Raw genomic sequence first — 20978 nt, 5'->3', positions numbered from 1 at the left:
CTAAAGTTTTGCTCTGTATACTAGCCTTGTCAGCTAGGTGAGGTGCTACTTATATAAGGCCTTACGAGGCCACTGCCAAATCAAATTGAACAGTCAGAAGTTGTCTAGACATGCTACAATCTGTATAACCATACAAGTTAGGTATAGGGTAAGGAACTATGGGGAAGTGGATTACCAAGGAAGGACAAACAGAATATATAGTTAAGGAGAGACTGGGAGGAAGCTGAAGCAGGGGAATTAAGCAGGGAAGAGGGCTGTTAAAGAGGGCATACAGGGAGGGACAGTTAGCACTGATCCATTGTGGGGTCACATGGAAAGCTACTCCAGTTGAAGCTTCTTAAAATACATACATATATGAAGGGAATCTACATGGAGTCACCAACTAACAGGGAGACAAAGCTGCAACTAGCTATCTCTCTCCCGCAAGTGAAGCCTCCAGTACCAGGAAATTGTTGGCCAAAGACACACCATGGAAGCCCCCCAAACAACTCAGGTTATTGCCAAGGTTACTGATTGCTCCCCACAAATTGATGGTGAGGCCCTACTGCTGAAGACAACACTTACATATCTCGCCGAAAACAGAGAGGTTAAGCTGGTGCCTAATCTGAGACTTCAGGAGCTGCACTCCCACTACTGACTAATGTTCCAGTAAGCCAGAAAGTACTCTACACACCACCAATGGTGACCTGCCTGCATGACAGGCTGATGCAACAGTGATACAAATGTTTCTTTCCGTGTAACCAACCACTCTCTGCTTGGATTTAAGGCCCACCTCATGAGATGGAACCCATGCCTGACACTGCTCAGGTGGCCAAAAATCTGAGACTAGACAGGCCATGGACCTAGTGGAAAACCAAATACTACTAAAGATACACAGCAATAAAATGATTGCTAATGACATTCTGCTGTACTCATACATCAGAGTCTCATTCAGCCATCACCAGAGAAGCTTCTCACAGCAGTAGGTGGGAACAAACACTGAGCTCCACCACTGGAGAGAGTGCAGAGAGTGAGAAACCTTGGAACATGCAGTCCTGAATGGGATATCTCACTGGGTATATAAACCGCAGGTAAGGGCAGGCCCTATGCCCTGATGTAAAAAAAAAAAAACAAAACAAACAAACAAAAAATAATACAAAAATGTCACAGATAATCTCTGAAGTTTGTGTTTTCAACCCAGGATGTAAGAAGCAAGGCAAAGGCATCACTAAATTAAGATGCATTTACATGACCTACAAAATAAAAAATTAAGGGGGTCAGTTAGGAGTCACCTTTATAGAAACAGGGTCATAGTTATAAATACACAGTATTTTGTAACTTGCTAGTTTTATTCACTCTACACAAAACATCATTATTTCATATGCTATGCAGTTTCACACTATTGGGTATTATTATAGATTAACCTTTACATTATTGTTTTGTAGTATTTTATTTAATTAATATAGGTAACCCTTATACTTTCTAATGATAAGTAAAAAGCTTTCTCTCACTGGGCATGGTGGCACACACCTTTAATCCCAGCACTCAAGAGCAGAGGCAGGTGGATCTCTGCGTTCAAGGTCAGACTGGTTTACACATCAAATTCTAGGTCAATCAGGGCTATACAGAGAAAGCTGTGTAGTCCAGAAAGCTTTTCCCCAAGCCTCTCCCTTCAAGTTTAAGTACTTTAGTGAACAACATGAAGGAGATGAGGTTTATTCAAGCCATACAGCTACTTTTATTTTTAATGGCACATATGCAAACTGGCTTTAAACCAGTTTTTAAAGCAGTTTAATTTTTCCAAGAAATACTAAAGAAGAGAAGACTATTCAGTAACTTCTCTTTATACAGAAATGACAATAGCCTTGTTTTGAGGGAGACAGGCATGATTGGACCAGACCTGGAGACACACTTGGTAATCATACACTGTACCCTTAGCTGCACCTTAGTTCCAATGACAGCCTTGACTTCTGTCATTAAGAGCATAATGACATATTGGATTTTTTTTTTTTTTTTTTTTTTTACTTATTGGTTATGCAGTTACTGAAACTTTGTGCATTTTAAGGAGACTATTAGGACTCACCCAGGATACTAGAAACAAGTTCTTTCTGACTTATGGATTGGTAAGATACTTCTTAGTGTGTAGTTTCCAGGGTGTCATACATTCTGAAACTGACACAGATATACCAAAACAGACAAAACAAAACAACTTTTGCAGCTTGATGTCTGAGGCTTTTCCAACTATAACACAAGCCCAAAGCAGAGTAATTCTATCAATATTACACACTCTTGCCTCTGTACCGCTATGCCCCCTCACAGGGAGTAGAGTTTCGTTAAAACGGTCTTAACCGATCCTTTTCACTTTAAGGACATTATAATGTTCTGAAAATATGTGATTAATTTTACCTATGAAAGCCAAAGATTCCACCTAGCCTCTTTGAAGTGTTAAAATACTAAGACCACAGTCCCTGGCTAAGGGAGGGGATGTTCTTTTGGCTATAGCAGTGTTGCTCATCTGATACTTTTAAAACAGAACTGAAAAATCACACCCTCACAAAGCCCTTTCTTCATCTTAATCACAAAAAGCTTTGTATTAAAGGCTAGACACGGAGTAATGACAATCTCAAAAGTCTGTTTTCAACCAAAGACAATTCCCTCAAGCAAAAACCACAAAGGAGAATGTAAGAAAGAGCAAAGGAATCACTAAGACACATTTATTTACAACACACACACACACACACACACACACACACACACACACACACACACACACACCAGGGACAGTTAGGAAACAATAACTGACTTGGGTAGGGTATAAACTGCCACTTGCTCAAGTCTACAGAACTCATGAATTTCAAGAGGGGAGAGCCTAGGTGGCTTTGGACATGTCAACTGGACAATTCAACTCTAGTGGCTCCTAAGCATACCACTGGGTTATCTGCCACACCAGGGAGCCTCGACCTGAAACAAGTCCCTAAGCTGCTCCAATGGAGCCGGGTGCTTCCTGCTGTGCCTGCGACCTTTCAAGTCTTTGTAGGGCCCTCTGCTTCTGCTGATGGAATTCCCCATAGCCTTACCCCTGGCTTTTCCCTTCCCATGGAGGTGAACTGAGCTGGAAAACTAGTTCAAGTCACACTTTGCCTACAGCCACCTCTCTTCTGATAGGTTTCACCAGGGCTAGCATTCAGGTGGCTGTTAAGAAGCCAACTGGGAGGGGAGTGGGGAAATCTACTTAGCAACACTGCTAAACCCCACAGCAATACATCCAACAGCACATACCCACCTCTCTCATTTCTTCGTATCCTCATTAAAAACTGGTGCCGATGGACCTGTAGAGATGGCTCGGCAGCTACACTTGCGGCTCTTTTAGAGGACCTGGGTTCGATTCCCAATACCCACATAGCAGCTCACAACTGCCCTAACTAGATCTGACACTCTCATGCAGACATACATGCAGGCAAAGCACCAATGTACATAAATAAAACCCGACAACCTGGCACTATCTTGGTGAGGACAATAGTTGAGTGGCAGAGCACTTGCTTTTTGCATGGTGTGAGGCCCTGGGTTCCATTTCTAGTACAAAAACCAAGACCCCAAACAATCAAAAACAAAGGTAGGCACTGACTTAATTACTGAATTCAGAAAAGTCAACACGGTATTTTCCAGGTTAAATATTAATGACCCAAAGCAATCCAGAGCCAAGTCAGGCTTAGAAGGGACTTTGAGAGGTATTTATCTCCTGACTTCAGAGATAATATTTAAAAACTGCAAATAAATATAAACCCAGGTTTATTTGACTCCAGGGAGAAAAGTTTAGATTTCTCAGCATCCCTGTTCCCCTTTCTGTGATACTTTTCTTCCTAATGCCTCATGCAGTAAACATCAGAATTACTTTAGAGAATTGTTAAAATAGAGCCCCGAGGGCTGGAGAGATGGCTCAGCCATTAAAGGCTAGGCTCACAACCAAAAAACCAGATCCCTGAAATACAGACTCTCCACTTCCCAATCCACAGGTCTGGGTGGGCCTGAGAGCCTGTATCCCCACCACTTCCCAATCCATAGGTCTGGGTGGGTCTGAGAACCTGTATTCCCCACACATTCCCAGGCAGAACTGAAGTTGACAGTTTGCAGCCACACTGTGGCCATCACTGTACCTGACCCTTTCTTTACATTCCAAAAGGCAGCAGATACCAGATGTTCCTCATTACCCTTTGGATCAATGCACATATGAATTTGAACAAAAATGCAAGAGTCCCTCAGGCGGTTTTCTCCGTTCCAGGCTAAATAATAGAAATACTCTAACCTGTTATCATTTCCAACCCTTGATTCCTTTTTCTTTTCTCTTGAGGGTCTTTTTTGAAAGTCTCCTCCTTTCTTTCAGATGTAGAGACATGAACAAGACTGCCAAGAACCCAAGTCAGAGACCTGCTAGGCCTGGTGTCAGGAAGCGAATGACTCAGACCCGATCCTATGCACACAGTCATCGGTCTTTTGTATCCGAGGCTGCCCTGTTAGTGCTCCTTTGTCATGCGCTTCTGACTCTCTGTTTCACAGACCTTCAGAACACTATCTACTGAGAAACCAGAGAGACGACCCAGCGTTCTGAGACAGAACTGGGCCAGGTGTCATGGAGGAGAGAAAATATAACCTGGAACTCAAGGTCAGATTTCCAAGTCTAAACAGTTTAACAGAGGAGACTGCCTTTTACTGTCAGACTAGATCTGAAGCCACCACCCAACAATAGCTTCAGGTGAAGTGAAACTGCAATGCCTCCTTCGGTGGCAGTGATAAGGTCTGGGAGTGGACAATTGGGCTCTGGGCTGCCTCACTTACCCCCATCTGCTGTCCAGAGCAAAGCTGTACCAGGACACAAAGCCCATCCCAATCCTATGCTGCAAATGCCCAGATAAACTGAACGCTGCTGTGCCCTCAATATACCCCATGCTCTCATTTCCCACCTCTCCCTTTCATACTGTCTTTTTGCCAATTTGTTTACTGCATGTCGGGGCCCCGATTCTGGCACTGCTGACACTGAGCACGTGAACTCTTTGCACCATGCTCTCTTTGTGTATTGTGTGTGCTGCGGAGGTGCTTGGCACATGACAGCAGTCCCAGTATTTCCCAGAAACATCAGCATTCTTCTCTGCACACAGCTATCGACTGCAGTCAACACAGGCCAACTAACTGAAGGCTTCACTCTGCTCCCTCTTCCTTCATTTTAGATAACACATTTGAAACTCGGTACACCACAACATCTTTTTCTGCCAAATTGCCTTTTCAAAGAGAATATTCCAGGGCAAAAGCAACCCCGTCACAGGATGCAGTCATCTAGATCACTCGGACAATCCTCCACTTGATTGAAGCCCCGGATGTGGAGTCTGGAGAAGTAACTCAGGGAAGTGCCTGTGAGCATCTGAGGTCCTGGATTCTGTTCACATCCCCACATGAACCAACCAACCAGCTAAACAAACAGAGAGCAGGTGAATGGAGGGGACAGACAAGAGGCTGCCTGCTAAGCTGCTCAGAGCTCTGGAGCAGGAGGCTGTATATTCTGTAATTAAAGCAACTGCAGAGTAAACCTACAGCGTTCCAGCAAAGCCTCTGCACAGACAGATTTTAAAGCAAGGAGGAAGGTAGGAGGGCAGGTGGCCAGTGAGAGCAGCTCCCACGGGACCTGCAGGCAGACCTGGAGGGGGGCAGGGGGGAGGCAGCAAGGCATGCAGGTTCAAGTCGGGCTCAGCCTGCAGTATGGCTACAGCCTGTGTTTCTTGGCATGCAATCTTCCATTTGTGGCCACAGAGTAGAGCTCATTGTGATCTGTTACGTTCAACACAGCTAAGTCCACTCATGAGGGACCTCTGCCAAGTACCCCCCTTCATGGGATACCGAGGATACACCAAGTACTGAAAAGAGCCATGGAACTGGCCACCACCCGAGACCCAGTACTGCCACTTGTATAGTCCCACGATGAAGAACCTAGATCACTCTCACCACACAGAAATCACTAATGCATGTTCTGGAAGTGTCTATGAGCATTCTAGCAACTTGATGCAGAACTCATGCTTCCCATGAACAGATAAACCTCTTTCTGTTGCATTAAAAATAGGTAGATGCTAATCAGCTTTTCTTTGGGGCAGGACAAAAAATGACAATGATGAAATTAATTTTAGCTTGAAAACTAGCATGACTCGAGTACATCATTATAAACAGTTTTTTTTTTTGGGGGGGGGGTTCCAGTGGCTTCTTCAGAAGGGCAGAGGGGAGGTCAAGAGCCGCAGCATTCTTGGGATGACGTGCATCCCAAAGCACCTGCCGGAACAGAGCCCCTTCTGCTCAGATGACATTAGTGACTCTTCTGTTACAATTACAGATTTTTCTTTTGCTCAGAAAGCTAAGCTTCAAAAAATGTCTGTCTAAAAATAGCCCAGGAATTCAGTGCTATTTTCAATTCTTACATTCTTTTCCTTCAAAATGCACCACTGAAACATTTCCTTTCATTGTTGACACTCTATGTCATTTGTATTTAAAATCAGACAACATACAACAACAAAGAAACCTTTAAGTAAAGTCTTGCAAAATGGCATTCACAATTAATCCTGGGTTTGTCTCCCTCTTTGTTTATACACGGAGACATGGGAGCGTAACTGTTTCATTAGAAAAAACCCATATTCCAAAAGCAGGTGTAATTTACATGTTAACCGATAGAGAAATTTCTCCCGGGTTCTGTGATACAAACAAGTTGCTTGACTTGAAGCCATTCTACTTTAAGTGTAAACATAGTACAAAGTAGGCAAGGTGACTTGTGTTTAACTTAAAGTAACACTGGAATCTTCCCTTTGCATCAATCTAGACTTCAGAAAAGCAGTTAAGAGATTTAGATACTATTGATAACTAAGTCAACTAGAACATGCTTAAAATCGCCCACTAAAACAGTGGTTCCCAACCTGTGGGTCTCTATCCCTTTGACAAATCTCTATTTCCAAAAATATTTACATTAAGACTCATAAAAGTAGCAAAATTACAGTTATGAAGAAGCAACAAAAGTAATTTTATGGCTGGGGGCCACCACTGTATGAGGGACTGTATGAAAGGGTCCCGGCATTAGAAGGTTGAGAGGCTCCGCTCTAACCTTCCCTCAATGGGTTTTATAAAATTATTCTCCTTATGAGTGGAAAGGTCTATTTTTAGGCATAAACTTCCTTTAAAGAGATGCTTTCCATCTACACAGGTCTTGGCAACACTTGATGCTCCCTTGTTTCTGTAGCATATCCACTTGAGAGGGTGTAACAAGAATTAACTGTCAACATGTTTCCCCCAACACTTACTACCAGAGAAAAGAAAGCTGGAGACTCACTGTAACATTTCTGTGTATAGTAACCATTTCTACCAACCTAACATTTTAACACTCCAAGTAAGGGCTAGTCTACAACTGAAAAAAGAAAAAGAAGTGAGAATCAAATACTTTCTCCAGGAAAAGCTGATGAAGTCAAGGTGTCCACAGCATACACGTAAAGAAAATACTGTGCCACTGTTTCGACAAGGACCAGTTGCAGCATCTACACTAGTTTCCCCAAGGCATGTAAAATCACCATGGCAGTCACTTTAGGAAGATTTAAGGTACGAAGAGAGGTGTTAAAAGTGCCCACAGTACTCACAAGTTTGGAAGGAAATGTGAAGCACAGTTCTTCAGAAGTCTTCTCTCTGGACAATAAACAATCTGCAGTCTAAAGCAGACACCTATCGCATGAGGCTCAGAAGTCACATTTCAGCTAACTTCCACTTGGGTACACAGCTTTACAACTCATAGAACAAACGCTGGCTAAAATTAACTGCAGCCGAGCAGCAGGCAGGAACACGCTGGTTTACATCATGTGGGCCGGGATTTATTCACTAGGACAACACTGGTGTCCTCTTCAATGGGACTCTGGCCAAGGGGTGTGCCCTGCCGAACAATGCACAGCATCATGATTACGCTAATTACTGAACTCAGCTGGACACTACTAACTCACTTTAAGTGGGTTCTTCAAGTGCCCACAGAGGAAAAGAAAGGAGGTCTTTACCATAACAGGCAAGTACTGGATGTTTATGCACACTCGGATCAGACAACTTTGGCAACAAGGTGGCAGCACTGTCTGCTCCTGGCGGGACATCTGGTGAGATTACCCACTTGCTTTCTGCTTTTCTTCTGTACTTTCCAAGGAGGTGCTATGAGGACACATGGTCACTTAAAAAACAAAACCCACAACTGAGAGCAAACATCTCCAATTCACCAAATGCACTTTTAAAGTGCATTTCGCTGTGGCTGGTTGGCTATAACTAGAAACAAGTGATCATTCTCTAAGGTATACTGAAACCCAAGCAAACGGTTCAAGACTCCCAAGAACACAGCCAATATTTAAAAGATACTTAGAAGCCAATGCATTGTTTAAAAAACACAAAAGTTCTCACCAACTACAACTCGGAACAAAGTCATAGACTGTGTAGTGTCTACCATGGGTGGTTCAGACTGGCTAGCTTCAGGCATTTTAGTCCCAATGGCAGACTTTGCTCTGAATGAACACTTCATCAATCAAGAGCTACCTCCTCTTCCAACAGATACAAAGTAACTCTGCCTGGAAGGCAACTGGACTACACCACCTTCCTCCAAAACCCTGTAAGACGGGGACTCCATATTAACAACATGCCCCAAATCCCACATGCCTTTTCAGAACTATTTGCTTTCCTAATTTAAAAAAAAAAAAAGAGAGAGAGAGAGAGAGAGAGTCATGTTATCTTAGACTTCAGGGGGCTTCATTGTACTCAAACCTCCAAACCCAGGTCTAAGTTCAGGGGCTCTAGTATCTCTCTCTATAGCAGTGGTTCTCAACCTTCCTAATGCTACGACCCTCATGAGGTGACCCCCAACCGTAAAATTATTTAGTTGCTACTTCATAACTTTAATGTTGATACTGTTATGAATTGTAATGTAAGTATCTGATACACAGGATAGCTGCTATGTGACCCCCAAAAGGGTCTTGACCCACAGGTTGAGAACCATTGCTCCATAGCAGTATTTCTACAGCATGGGTTGTTAAAACACAAGACTCTTAAAAGATCACAGCCCATCTGTGACAAGAATGCCAAAAGTTGCCAATGGTTAACTTTCATTGGCATAAACTAATAAAAATCTTCCTCATATAAAAATTGCTCTCTGCGTACCTGACATTCTGTCCCCATGCCCACACTATGCTGCTGCAGACTGGACATACTACCCCTCCGTAACAGCAGCTGATATGTGTCCTATGTTATTTCAACCAAAGCTCCTGGAGGTGGATATTGCCATTCTGTGATGAAAGAAAGTTCTACTGACCAGAAACTTACTCTAGAATTTTTAATGCCAAAAGAGGATACTGTGAGCCTAATTTTGACAAAATTATTGTTATCCAAAAATGCCTGTGTTTAGTAACAAGGTCACTCACAAATTTTTCTGCTCTAATCTAGTTTAAAAAAAAAAAAAAAAAGCTGAATTGACCTACACATCAGATTCTGCACTGTAGAAGATCCAGACTATTGTAAAGTCTATTATGAAGCAAGAAATACTAAGCAATTTTCTAGTTCCTTTTATGTCAAATACACTAAGCATGAGTCTGTTGTTTCCCTTAACAGCAGCCTCACCTGTTTGAAAACCCAAGAATCTGCTGGATGCTGGTGGTGCACACCTTTAATCCTAGCACTTGGGAGGCAGAGGCAGGTGGATCTCTGTGAGTTCAAGGTCTACAGAAACCCTGTCTTGAAAACCAGAAAACAAACAAAAACCCCAACCAACACCTCTGAAGAAACAGTGCATCCTCACCCTCTAACTCACTTCAGATATTTGAATGATTCCTCTTAATTAGTGGAGAAAAAAAAAAAAGGAGAGAGAAAAAAACTTTTTCTTCTAGGTCTAGAATAGGTGTAGCGAACCCTTGACACGACAATATAACATTGTTATGCACAAAGTTCATGCTGGACAAGGTGCAAAAAGCTACATTTTTTTTTCATACCAATCCCCTACTTTACATAAGTTTGTAGTTTTGTATGGGGCCACATTCATTGTCTTCATATACACAGAGCTTCCTGGGCTGTATCTGTCCTCAAGAATTCAAAGACTAAAAGTTTTGAATTATGAACCTCTAAAATAAATAAAATGTCCTGTGTTCACTGTGTACTTTTCTGGAGTGTTAACTTTTTTCTTCATAATTTTATGAAGAAGGGGTCTGTAACCCCAAAGAGTACAGAGCACTGAGGCTGGCCTGGTAGTACTGAGGAAGACAAAGAAAGCTAAGGAAAACCAAGGAAACGATAGGCAGAGACAGAGAGAGACCATTAAGAAAGGGTTGAAAAATAAATAAAACAAAAGGAGGGTCTCCTTCCTAAGTATGGTATTCAGTCACGATATTGTGGAGCAATATAGGTGGGCGCTGGCTCTGGTGCTAAGTGAGGGGACAGGGATAGAAGACAAAATCTAAACAATCAAGGAGACACTTTTTAGTATTGTATGATGTTGCAGGGAGCCAGGAACACACAAAGGACACAGCTCAGTTCTTAGATGAAGATTATTTTTCTGACAAAATTTAAAATTTAAGATCCAGAGTAAATATGCATGCTGTATTGTATTTCAGAGCCCTCAAAGAGTTATGGGATTGTGTGAAAAGTTGAAATATTTCAAAATATCTAAAAAAAAAAAAAAAAAAATAGATCTAGACAAAGCAACAACATGTAGGTTCTGAACTCTTTAGATTTGGTCCAGATATTGAAAATGGTAGAACAGGGGACATTTCCAGGGTTCCCAGGTTGTCAGAGATTATACACATCTTTCAAAGCCTTAACAAAAGTACCAACCCATTAGGGAAGAAATTCACAGGATGGGAGCTCTGGGGTTAAAATGTAAGGGACCCCCCTGGGCTGTGTGACCATAGAGACTCTGCTTCCCCATATTTAAATGGTGACAATAATGCTGACATCAAAGGACAGCTGAGCTCCACGAGATGACTTACAACACTGGGGCACAGGTGCTTTCAATAAATGGTAGTGTTGGCACTATGGTACATCAATGGAGTAGCTGGTGAAGATCAATTGGGTACTTAATGAGTGAAGATCAAACACTCCACTTTTAAAGCTCCAAGCTTCAAAATACGCAAAGTTGAAAGGAATTTCAAATGATTGCTAAGCATTCTGAAGGAAACCTGGGGTGTGCAAATGCCCTTGAAACCCTGTTACTACAATAACCTCTTTAATTTTCTTCTATTATATCACCCAATGTGCCTAGCTGGGATACTGGCTAAACAATGCACAGGGTCACCAAGCTGCAGACTGTTGTCAAAGTGTCTCTATTCACTCCAGCCTCACCATTGGGCAGTCCTTTCCCATGCTGACTCTGGCTTGGACATCAGGATACTAACAAACACTACCCAGAGCCTTGTTTTTTGAGATGGTCTACCACTCTTTAGTGCAGTCTGGCCTTGAACTCACAATCCTGGTGTTATAGCCTCCTGAGATGTGGTACCACCAGTACTTGCCACCAGCACCAGTGTATTAGGTGTCTCATCTCACATCAAAACTCATTAATATATATTCTATACTAGCCTCCCTCCCAAATGACATCAGTATTATCCACAGAACATTTTAGCAGTGAATTAAGAGTATCATTTATACACACACAGAACTATAAAAGACTCAACAGCCTATCTTCAACATTTGTTTTCTGTCATTAAAAAAAAAAAAAAAAAAGGCTGTAAATGACTAGGGAATTCAAGAGTTTAAAAACACAGCCTCTGATAAATAGCGATTTTGTCATAATGCTATGACGTAATTTCATCAGTCTTGGATCCTGAGGCGGCACTGTAACTGTTGGTACTTGAACACTTATTTCATCAGTCGTTATGAAAACTTTGCATAGCAAGTGATGAAAAGTTTTATTTCAATCTCTCTTTTCCCTACAAAAATACATTTTATATTTTTCATATCTTAAAATTTTTGTCTTCTTCCTTGAGGATTTCACATATGTATACAATGAAATATGCTCATAAACAGGTTAATTTTTAGAAAGTATACTAGAATTCAGTTGGGACATTTACACTACAAATAGTCAGGCACTTAACATTTTTAAAGCATTGATTCTTGCTACTTTGAAACTTCCCAGAATTTTCAAGAAACATATGAACAGCAAGAAGCCTGTGACAATTTTTGCCTTTAAGAATGTTGTAATCTGCCACGTGGTGGTGGCCTACACCTTTAGTCCCAGCAGAGACAGACTGATCTCTGAGTTCAAAGCCAGCCTGGTCTGTAGAGTAAGTTTCAGGACAGCCAGGGCTACACAGAGAAAACCTGTGTGTGTGTGTGTGTGTGTGTGTGTGTGTGTGTGTGTGTGTGTGTGTGTGTGTGTGTGTATCATATAATCTAAGTCAGGGCAGTGTATGTAAACTTTTACCATATAAAGGAGTAAGCATCCCAAAAGGTAAGAATTCACTCCTATAGGAATGTAAGAAAAGAAGCTTCTAAGTATGTTAATTAGAAAAGACATTTTGGAGGAAATGACATTTGAATTGAGGCTTCTGCAGCAAAACAGTAAGGAACATTGTACAGAAGCTAGAAGCAGAGAGACAACAAAGGGGGAGAAATGACAGCCTGGATCAGATTTCACTCTGGTAAGTTACGAGTTCTCCAAGTCTGTGCCATGAAGTAGCCAGGGAGATGGGGTCTATGGCAAGTGCCTCAGCCTTATTGTCTCCAAATGAGGGTAATAATTAGAGACGCCCAGAGTGTGATTATAAAGGTAAAATGAGCTGTCTCTGTAAAGCATGCATGGGAGAGCCTGGCATAAGCATTTTGCTAAATACATGCTTACACATGCACAATGAGAAAGAGGTAATAGATGAACGAACAGACTATAGACAGATGGATTCTGTGTGTGTACATGTGTCTGTGTGTTTAGTATCTAGAAGGGAACCCAGGGCTTTGTACATTCTGGGCAAAGGTTCTACCACTGAGTTACATCTCCACTCTTAAATAGGTAAGAGATAGATATGGATTTAGTTGTGTAGACATAATTTTAAAACAATGTTTATGTGTCTGTGTATATGTGTGTGGCTAAGGGCATGTATGTGCACCATACATGTGCAGGAGTCCACAGAGCCATTAGATCCCCTGGAACTGGAATCACAGGCCTTTCTGAACCTCCATATATAATGGTGCCAGGATAAAGCAGCAAGAATCTTAACCACAGAGCCATCTCTCCAGACTCATGCTGATACAGTCTTATCAGAACACCACCTTGGAGTAGAATGTGCTAAACAGATTTTAATGTTCCCTTCTCCTTTTTCTTGTACTCATGGATTATTTATATTTGAGTACAAGACTCAAATGTTTTCCTATTTCCCAACACCAGTTTCAGTTAAGAGAAATAAGGCTGTGTCTGCTCTATTCGCAGACAGGCGGCTTCCTCCTTTCTCTTCAGGGCAATAATTCTGTACTTGATAGTACAACTTGCTGTGCTTGACACTGCTACACAGACACAGCATGACCACCAGCTTCAAAGAAGGGGCATTAAGGAATGGAAAAATAAACACAGGCTTATTAAGTGCAATCTTTTTCTATGATTTATTGTTGTTTATGCTAATGTAAAACAAGAAATATTAAATGCACTATGACCTAAGATCCAGAAGCAGAATTAGACATTAGATTTAAAGTCACAGTAATTCAAAAAGTAGATTAACAAAGGTTTATTAGTTTCAGACTAATTTTACTTGAAGCAGTTATAGCTTCTAATGAACTTTCTCTTTCCCTCTCGTGTGTGTGTGTGTGTGTGTGTGTGTGTGTGTGTGTGTGTGTGTGTAAGTTGAACCCAGAACACCATGAATGCTAGCGAAGTGCCCTATCACAACACTACATCCCTAGCTCTGAAAATACTTTTACTCTCCTACCCTGAAAATAATTTTGAATGCAGTATCATTATCTGAATCAGTCTTTTTTTGTGAAGATGAATATACTAAAGGTGGTTAACAAGATCTACTTTTAAAAAAATCTGCTAAAAGTACTTGAAACTATGGCTATCCCACTGTGCCGAAACAAATACTATTTTCTTGCAATCATATTTTTAATCATTTATTTTCTTAGAAGCTTTTTTTCACAAACATTGCAAAAGTAAACTTTGCTGATCACAAATAAAACTTTATTGCTTATTTCCTGTTGGAGATCCGCCTGCCTCTGCCTCCTGAGTGCTGGGATTAAAGGCGTGTGCCACTATGGCTAGCTAAGCATTTAATTTCTATTTTTTTTTTTCCTTTCTTCTTTCTGTGACCAGAGAGGATTTTTTTTCCAACCAAATAACCTGAGAAACGTAGGGAAGGCAGTTTAAAATCAACTTGAAATGATGGTGATAGGACACTCTAGTTATAATCCAACTGATGGCTAATGTCAGAAATGTACATGAGTGTACCCTTAGAGACAAAGTTCTTCACAAGTATTCCCATGACTGCTCTTTTCTTAAAGCAAGAACAAGAAACAAAAACAAAACAATAAAAACCCAGAATCAGGAGGGTAAGCAACTTAGCTCTAGGAACTGTAATAACTTGGTGATTATAATAATCCAGGGGCTGTTCTCATAAACACAGAAGTGGGTTCTCCCAGAGGCACTGGTTCTCAAGGAAAGCGGACAGAGTCCTGGGGCATGCTTGGTTGCTGCATACTACAAAGTAACAGGCAATTGTCTATCTTAGACCTGAGTGCTTTCATTGTAACAGCTGGTTTTCTATTTTTCTTTGACATCATAGTCCTCAAATTGCCAGGGGAAGACACATTTCCCAGCTCTTTGATTCTATTGTCAGAAAGTACTTTTACAATGACTGAAAATTTTCCCTTTTGATTTCCTCAATTGAGAATTTTGTGTATAAACTGCACTGAAAACAACACAAAAGCAGCTCTTTAGAAAAACAGATTTCCTTTAGACCTAAAAAAAAAAAAAAAAAAAACTTTTTAAATGATAGATGGAAACATAAGTGTAACATTCACAAATCCCAGCCATTACTTTGATTTTTAAAAAGAAAAAATGCTGTTTCTCTTATTCATGATTATTACAGAAGCACACAGCTACTTCCATGGCAGGCTCTACTTGTTGGTGAGGGCCACCGGGGCTGTGGGTGTGGATGTCACATCAGACAAGAACTCACAGATGTGCCAGTTCAGGACTGCATTCACCACTCAAGTGCTTGTGGTGGTTAGTGTTCAATGACAAAGAAGTAAGACAAACGGCAAATGACAACTTCACACATCCCATGCCAGTATTCAAGAGTCTTCCTGAGATGATTTACAAAATAAGGCAGTTTCTTTCAAAATCAACTTAAACTAATCTTGGGTAGTGTGGGGGGGGGGAGAACAAAATTACATTTACTAGTCTTTAGGATATATAGAAGAAAGGTCTTTAAAATAGCTGAGAGAAAGGTTAGTCAGCAGCTACAACACAAAGGCCAAGATGTGATCAAGACTAGGAACAGACATCTACAGGAGTGTCTGTATTTGAGTATTTCAGGAACTAAGCTGCAACACTTGGCTGAGCCAGAGAAACAGCTGGCACTACCCTCACGGTGACTTGGGATCACAGAATCATCTGGAGAGTTTCAGGGAGTATGACTCTGCTTTTGGATTCTCGAATACACAATGCTCAGGACACTGCAAGACCTAGTCTTAACTTCTTTAGTCCCAGATGATAAAATTCGTATACTTTGATTCTTTGTAATAAAAACAATTTTATTATTTATTTGTGAATGTAGTGGTGTGTGTGTGGGGGGGGATATGTGCTCAGTGGACAACCAGGAGCTCGTTCTGGAAGTGACCCTCAGGACTTCAGGCTGGCACAGGCCCTTAGCACTCTCACCTGCTGAACCATCCTATGGACAATGGTGTTGCCTTTTCACAGAGGTATGAGAAACAACGTAAGACTAGGCTGCTACGCTCCCTAGCCAACTCGGGAGTCTTACTCCCATTCCCCACCCTAATACATGTTCTCCCCCACTACTGGCAGAATGCTGCTTGTCTGTTCTTATTTATATATCCACCAGGGGAATAAAATCAACAGGGTTGTATCTTCTAGGACCTCAGGGTATTCTGGGAAAGAGATCTATAAATAATTATTAATGCAGAGCCAAAGTCAGGGATGCAGGTCTCTCTGTAGTGTAGGGAGGGTTCTGAATCAGAAATGCCCACTCGAGGAAAAAAAGTCAGTTATTATAGAAGAAGTATCAGTATAGGCAAAGCCTGAGGAGGAAATAGCATGTTCTGGGAACAGGAGATGGACTAGGAATGAGGGAAGGGGTACCTTAGGGTCACCATGCAAGATTGCTGTGGTGGACACATACCCGGCTAACAAGCCAGTCCATTATCATGGGGCTCTGAGGCTCTCCACTCTGGATACACACTAAAATCTCCTGGGAAATCTTAAAGCAGAACACTGATACTTATTATGTGTTAGTATTGACGAACTGTTCTAGGCTGGGTCTTGAGTATCAATACTTAAAACAAAAAAAAAAAATTTCCATATAATTCTAGTATGTGTCAGGAGTGAAACCCAGAAGCAGCTAGAATCAACGCAACTATATACACAGGACAGTGATATTAAAAACTTGTTTTAAAGTTGACCCGGTAACAGTGCATAAGTAGACTGAAGGCAGAGGAATGTGGGATGGCATGTTTTAGCACACAGGCTCCTGAACACAGGCAAAGGAAGAGGAATGGTTAGCCACACTACTAACTTATTATAGGAGTCTAGAAGGTTAAGGACTGGGAGACACAGGCACATGTCCAAAATAAGCATGTGGTTTCAGGGGACTCTAAAGTTTTTAAAATAGTGGACACAGTTTAAGAAAGACCCTGGAGAAATCAGTGTGGAGAGACTCCCGAGGAAGAATCAGAGGTGCTGTGATTCTGGGAGACACCACCACTCCTGGCTCTGGAGTGGCCAACAGCAAACATGTACAGCATCAGCAGTCACACTAAGCACAAAGTATGTGAGAGAGAGCTCATTGGTTTCCCTGATGTTGAGAGATGGATTGCTCTCACATCCATTTCATAGCTGAAGAAATTGAAATTTCAAGATGGTAGTTAAACTTGTCCAAAGCCATTTGGAGATAAACAGGAGATAAGGAACTTAATCTCAGAGCATCCAAACTCCTGTGTGTGTGGTGTAACCTCTTTCTCTACTCATCCTTTGACAGATGTACCGTTAATTAAACACAAGAGAAGGAGAGGGCTGAGGATGAAAGGTAGGGGGACAGGTTTCAAAGAGTTTGTTTTAGACATGATGTGTTCAAGACATTAAAAGACAGACAGACAGACAGACAGACAGACAGCAGAGACAATTAAATTGGAAAGAGTCAGACAAGAGGCCCAGAGCTAAGAGGAGGAAGGCACAGTTCCAAGGCATGCCAATACAGGGAATGATTTAGTAGTCAGGGACTTTGCATGCTTTAGGGACACTCCTCCCAACTTCTATAATGCTCTTGGCAGCCTAGAACCCTTGCCACATGTGCTGTGCACACATCCTTTCTCTGAACAATTCAGTATCTTGAATAAAAAGCCCAAAACTTGGAAACAGTTGATCCCAACCTCAACCACCAGTGACACTACATCTGACTTACCTCAAAGACAGCCTGAATGCTGTCATATTTCCTTTACATCAAGGACCAGACAAGGAAGACTGGGCCACACAGTCTACTGACTAAACCAATGGTTCGTATCCTTCCTAATGCTGCAGACCTTTAACATAGTTCTTCATAGTGTGGTGACCCCCAACCATAAAGTAATTTCATTGCTACTTTTCGTTGCTACTTCATAACTATAATTTTGCTGCTGTTACGAATCATAATGTAAAGATCTGATATGCAGCATATCTGATGCTGTTCCCCTAGGTTGAGAACCACTGGACTAAACCATATTCTCTGTAATTGTCAGTGTGCTTTTTGAGACATAGTCTCACTATTTAGGCCCGGTTGGTCGCAAACTCCTGATCCTGGCTCAGCTATCAATTTGACAAGCTCTACAATCACCTCTGGGCATGTTGAGGAAGGATTAGTTAAATTAGGTTTAAAAATTGGGGTGGGAGGAAAAGCCTCAGCTGTGGGTTGTAGCATGCTGTGGGGTGGGACCCTACATCACATAAATGGAGCCAGCTGCACACCACATTCATCACACTGTATCTTACCTGGATGCGACATCAGCCTTATGCTTACCACCCTAACTTCCTGCCTTGAGAGGCTGAATCTTTGAAGTCTGAGCCCAAAATCAAAACAAAATAAAAACACCCATTCTCTATTGTTGCTATTGTCAGGTATTTTATCAACAATGAGAAGACACTATTATAGTACCAGAGAGAAAGAATATAAAATGCAAGTTTAAGAGTCTACAGTTACTCCTGTAGTATAGCATTTCACTCAGAATGGAAACTGTCCAGAGTCCCTTCTCTTGTAATATGATGCTAGGTTTGAAGTACTCAACATAGGGGAAATTATTACCTCCCAGACCAAGCCTTCATGTGGTTGGAACACTCTCACACTGTGATGGTCTGTCTTAGACTAAAAATCTTTTGCCTTGTAATTTCCACTTGTACAAACACTGACTGAGCACTGAGGTGTCTAGGAGATTACTTACATCACTGCCTGGTCTTCCTTCTCCACAGCCTGCAGGGGAGGCCACAACTCTTCTTTATAACCTGTTGTTCAGGTCCAAGGGTCAAACTCCTTGAGCATTAGTCTATCACTATTTGTCTTTCTTCTTTGTCAATATCTTATCTAAAATGTGGTCAACAGACCTAAATACAACTCATCAAATATGAGCTAAACACCCAAACAAGAAAGCAGACAATGTGAGTCAACATGTACTAAGAAGCTCAACAAATCCACTGGGATTTTTCATGACAAATGTTTGAGATTATGTCTCCACTAAGCGTTTCTCAACCTTTGCAGATGGTTTGACGTGTGTGTGTGTGTGTGTGTGTGTGTGTGTGTGTGTGTGTGTTTCCTCACGGGCTGGAGAGATGGTTCAACAGTTAAGAACTCTTACTCTTTTTTCCTTGTTTCTGGTTCTCAAGACAGGGTTCTACTGTGTAGACCAGGCTGTCCTCAAACTCAGAGACCCACCTGCCTCTGCCTCCTGAGTGCTGGGACTAATGGTGTGCACTACCACCACCTGGCAAGGGGACTTATTGTTGCAGAGTTTCTATTCTCAGGACCCACACAGCAGTCCACAACTGTCTGTAACTCCAGTTTCAGATGCACACACATACATGCAGGCAAAAAATGCATACATATAAAATAAAAATAAAGACATTCATGAAGGCACCACATGTTGCAAGATCTCCCATGCTCACAGATCCGTAGGATTAATATGTGAAAACAGCTGCTCCACCCAGAGCCAAGGCAAACTCCATCAAAATTCCGACATTGTTCTTCATAGAAAGTTAAAAAGAACACCAAGTCTTCAGCTTCACATGGAAACACAAAAAACACAGGATGGCTAAAATAATCCCAGATTTCAAGTTGTACTACAGAGTTATAGTAATAAAAGCAGCATGGTATGTAGGGCCCTGCATGGATCCCTGAGGCACCTTGAGCAAGCCTGAAGCTGTTGGCTGGAACTCCTTGCCCCAAACCTGTGGTTGGTACTCTTCCATTTTGGTAACACACACATCGTGGGGAGGAGCTAAGCCTAAAATCCTGTCATTTTCCACTGTGCTGTAAGTCAGTATTTAAGCCCATTCCATCCCCTCAATAAACGGCATTTGGCATTTGGCTTTTGGCATTCGGCATTCCAACATTGACACTGAATGAATGACCTGCTGTCTTGTCTCTTCATTTCAATATGTAGGCCTTTGCCCGATTCGTGGAACAGATCATAGCGTGGGCACTACAAGTAGAAGTCCCAGCGAGAATGGGAAAGAATCACCTAAGAGATCGCCCTCGGAGGCCGGCCAGCAAAGTGAATGAGGATGTATTGAAGGATGGGTGCCAGTAACTGTAAGGAAATGCTCAGTGGGCAATTAGTGGCTCCATTGAAAAGACAGGGCACCAGGATTAAAACAAGACAGCTAAAGAATTCATTGCCATAAAAAAATATGGCAGAGATGAATAGGACTTTTGAGGAAGTACAAGATTTAGAATCTGAGCAATCAATCAGGGGAACAAGAGGGATCCCAACTAGGAGATGATGATAGTCCTACTGTAACTGATGAAGAAGATACTTTGGATCAGAAACTGAAGCTGATGAGCGCATATGCCATCCACCATGGCACAACCCCTTTTGTGATCCCTTTAGTAGGGTCTCTGCACCTCGTTAGAGGAAGAGGTCAAAGATTTAATAACCACGGTAGAAGTATTAGAAAAGGAAAGACAAGTGTTTCCATTGATTGAGATAGTGGATCCTCAGAATAACAGGGTTAGGGCAGCACAGCCCATTAAATTTTAAGGATATAAAATAGCTTAAAGAGGCTGTCACTGCTTATGGGCCCCATGCTCCTTTTACTCAGACAATTTTTGAGTCTTTTGCAGCGTTAAATTGCACCTCTAGTGAGTGGATGCAGCTCTGTAGAGCCACACTGAGTGAGGGTGACTATTTGCTCTGGAGAGGCAAATTTCAAGAATTTTGCAAGGAAACCACCCAATGCAATGCTGCTGCCGGATTTCCTGCTAGGAATTTAGATATGCTCACGGGCACTGGGCAATATGCTACCCTTGCAGCTCAAATTCTTTTTGACCCAGCGGTCTATGCACAAACTGCTGTTGCTGCTACTAGAGCTTGGAAAGCCCTGCCTAATAAGGCTGCAGGGGATCAACTATCTAAGGTATTGCAGGAACAGTCTGAACCCTATTCAGAATTTGCAGACTGCCTTTTACAGCTCGTTGGTCGCATTTTTGGTGATGTTGAAAATGCCATGCCCTTAGTTAAACAATTGGCATTCGAAAATGCAAACAAGTATTGTAAAGAGGTTCCATATC

General features: G+C 41.8%; 1 protein-coding gene across 2 annotated transcripts in view; it reads right to left on the bottom strand.

Annotated features, from left to right (window-relative positions):
- Slc20a2 (solute carrier family 20 member 2) overlaps positions 1–20978 on the bottom strand; it is a 93196-nt gene that overhangs the window by 45457 nt on the left and 26761 nt on the right. Inside the window, exon 1 of one of the 2 annotated variants that reach the window (XM_051182094.1) lies at positions 4283–4366. The exons of the other annotated variant lie outside the window; for it this stretch is intronic. The gene's annotated coding sequence lies outside the window, so the exon portion shown is untranslated. Of the gene's footprint in view, positions 1–4282; positions 4367–20978 lie in introns of those variants that run through there. 2 annotated transcript variants of the gene reach the window in all.

Source organism: Phodopus roborovskii, unplaced genomic scaffold (assembly GCF_943737965.1).
Source record: "Phodopus roborovskii unplaced genomic scaffold, PHOROB, whole genome shotgun sequence".
Taxonomy (NCBI): domain Eukaryota; kingdom Metazoa; phylum Chordata; class Mammalia; order Rodentia; family Cricetidae; genus Phodopus; species Phodopus roborovskii.
Note: the sequence above shows the minus strand (reverse complement) of the source record. Positions and strands in the feature narration are given on the sequence as shown.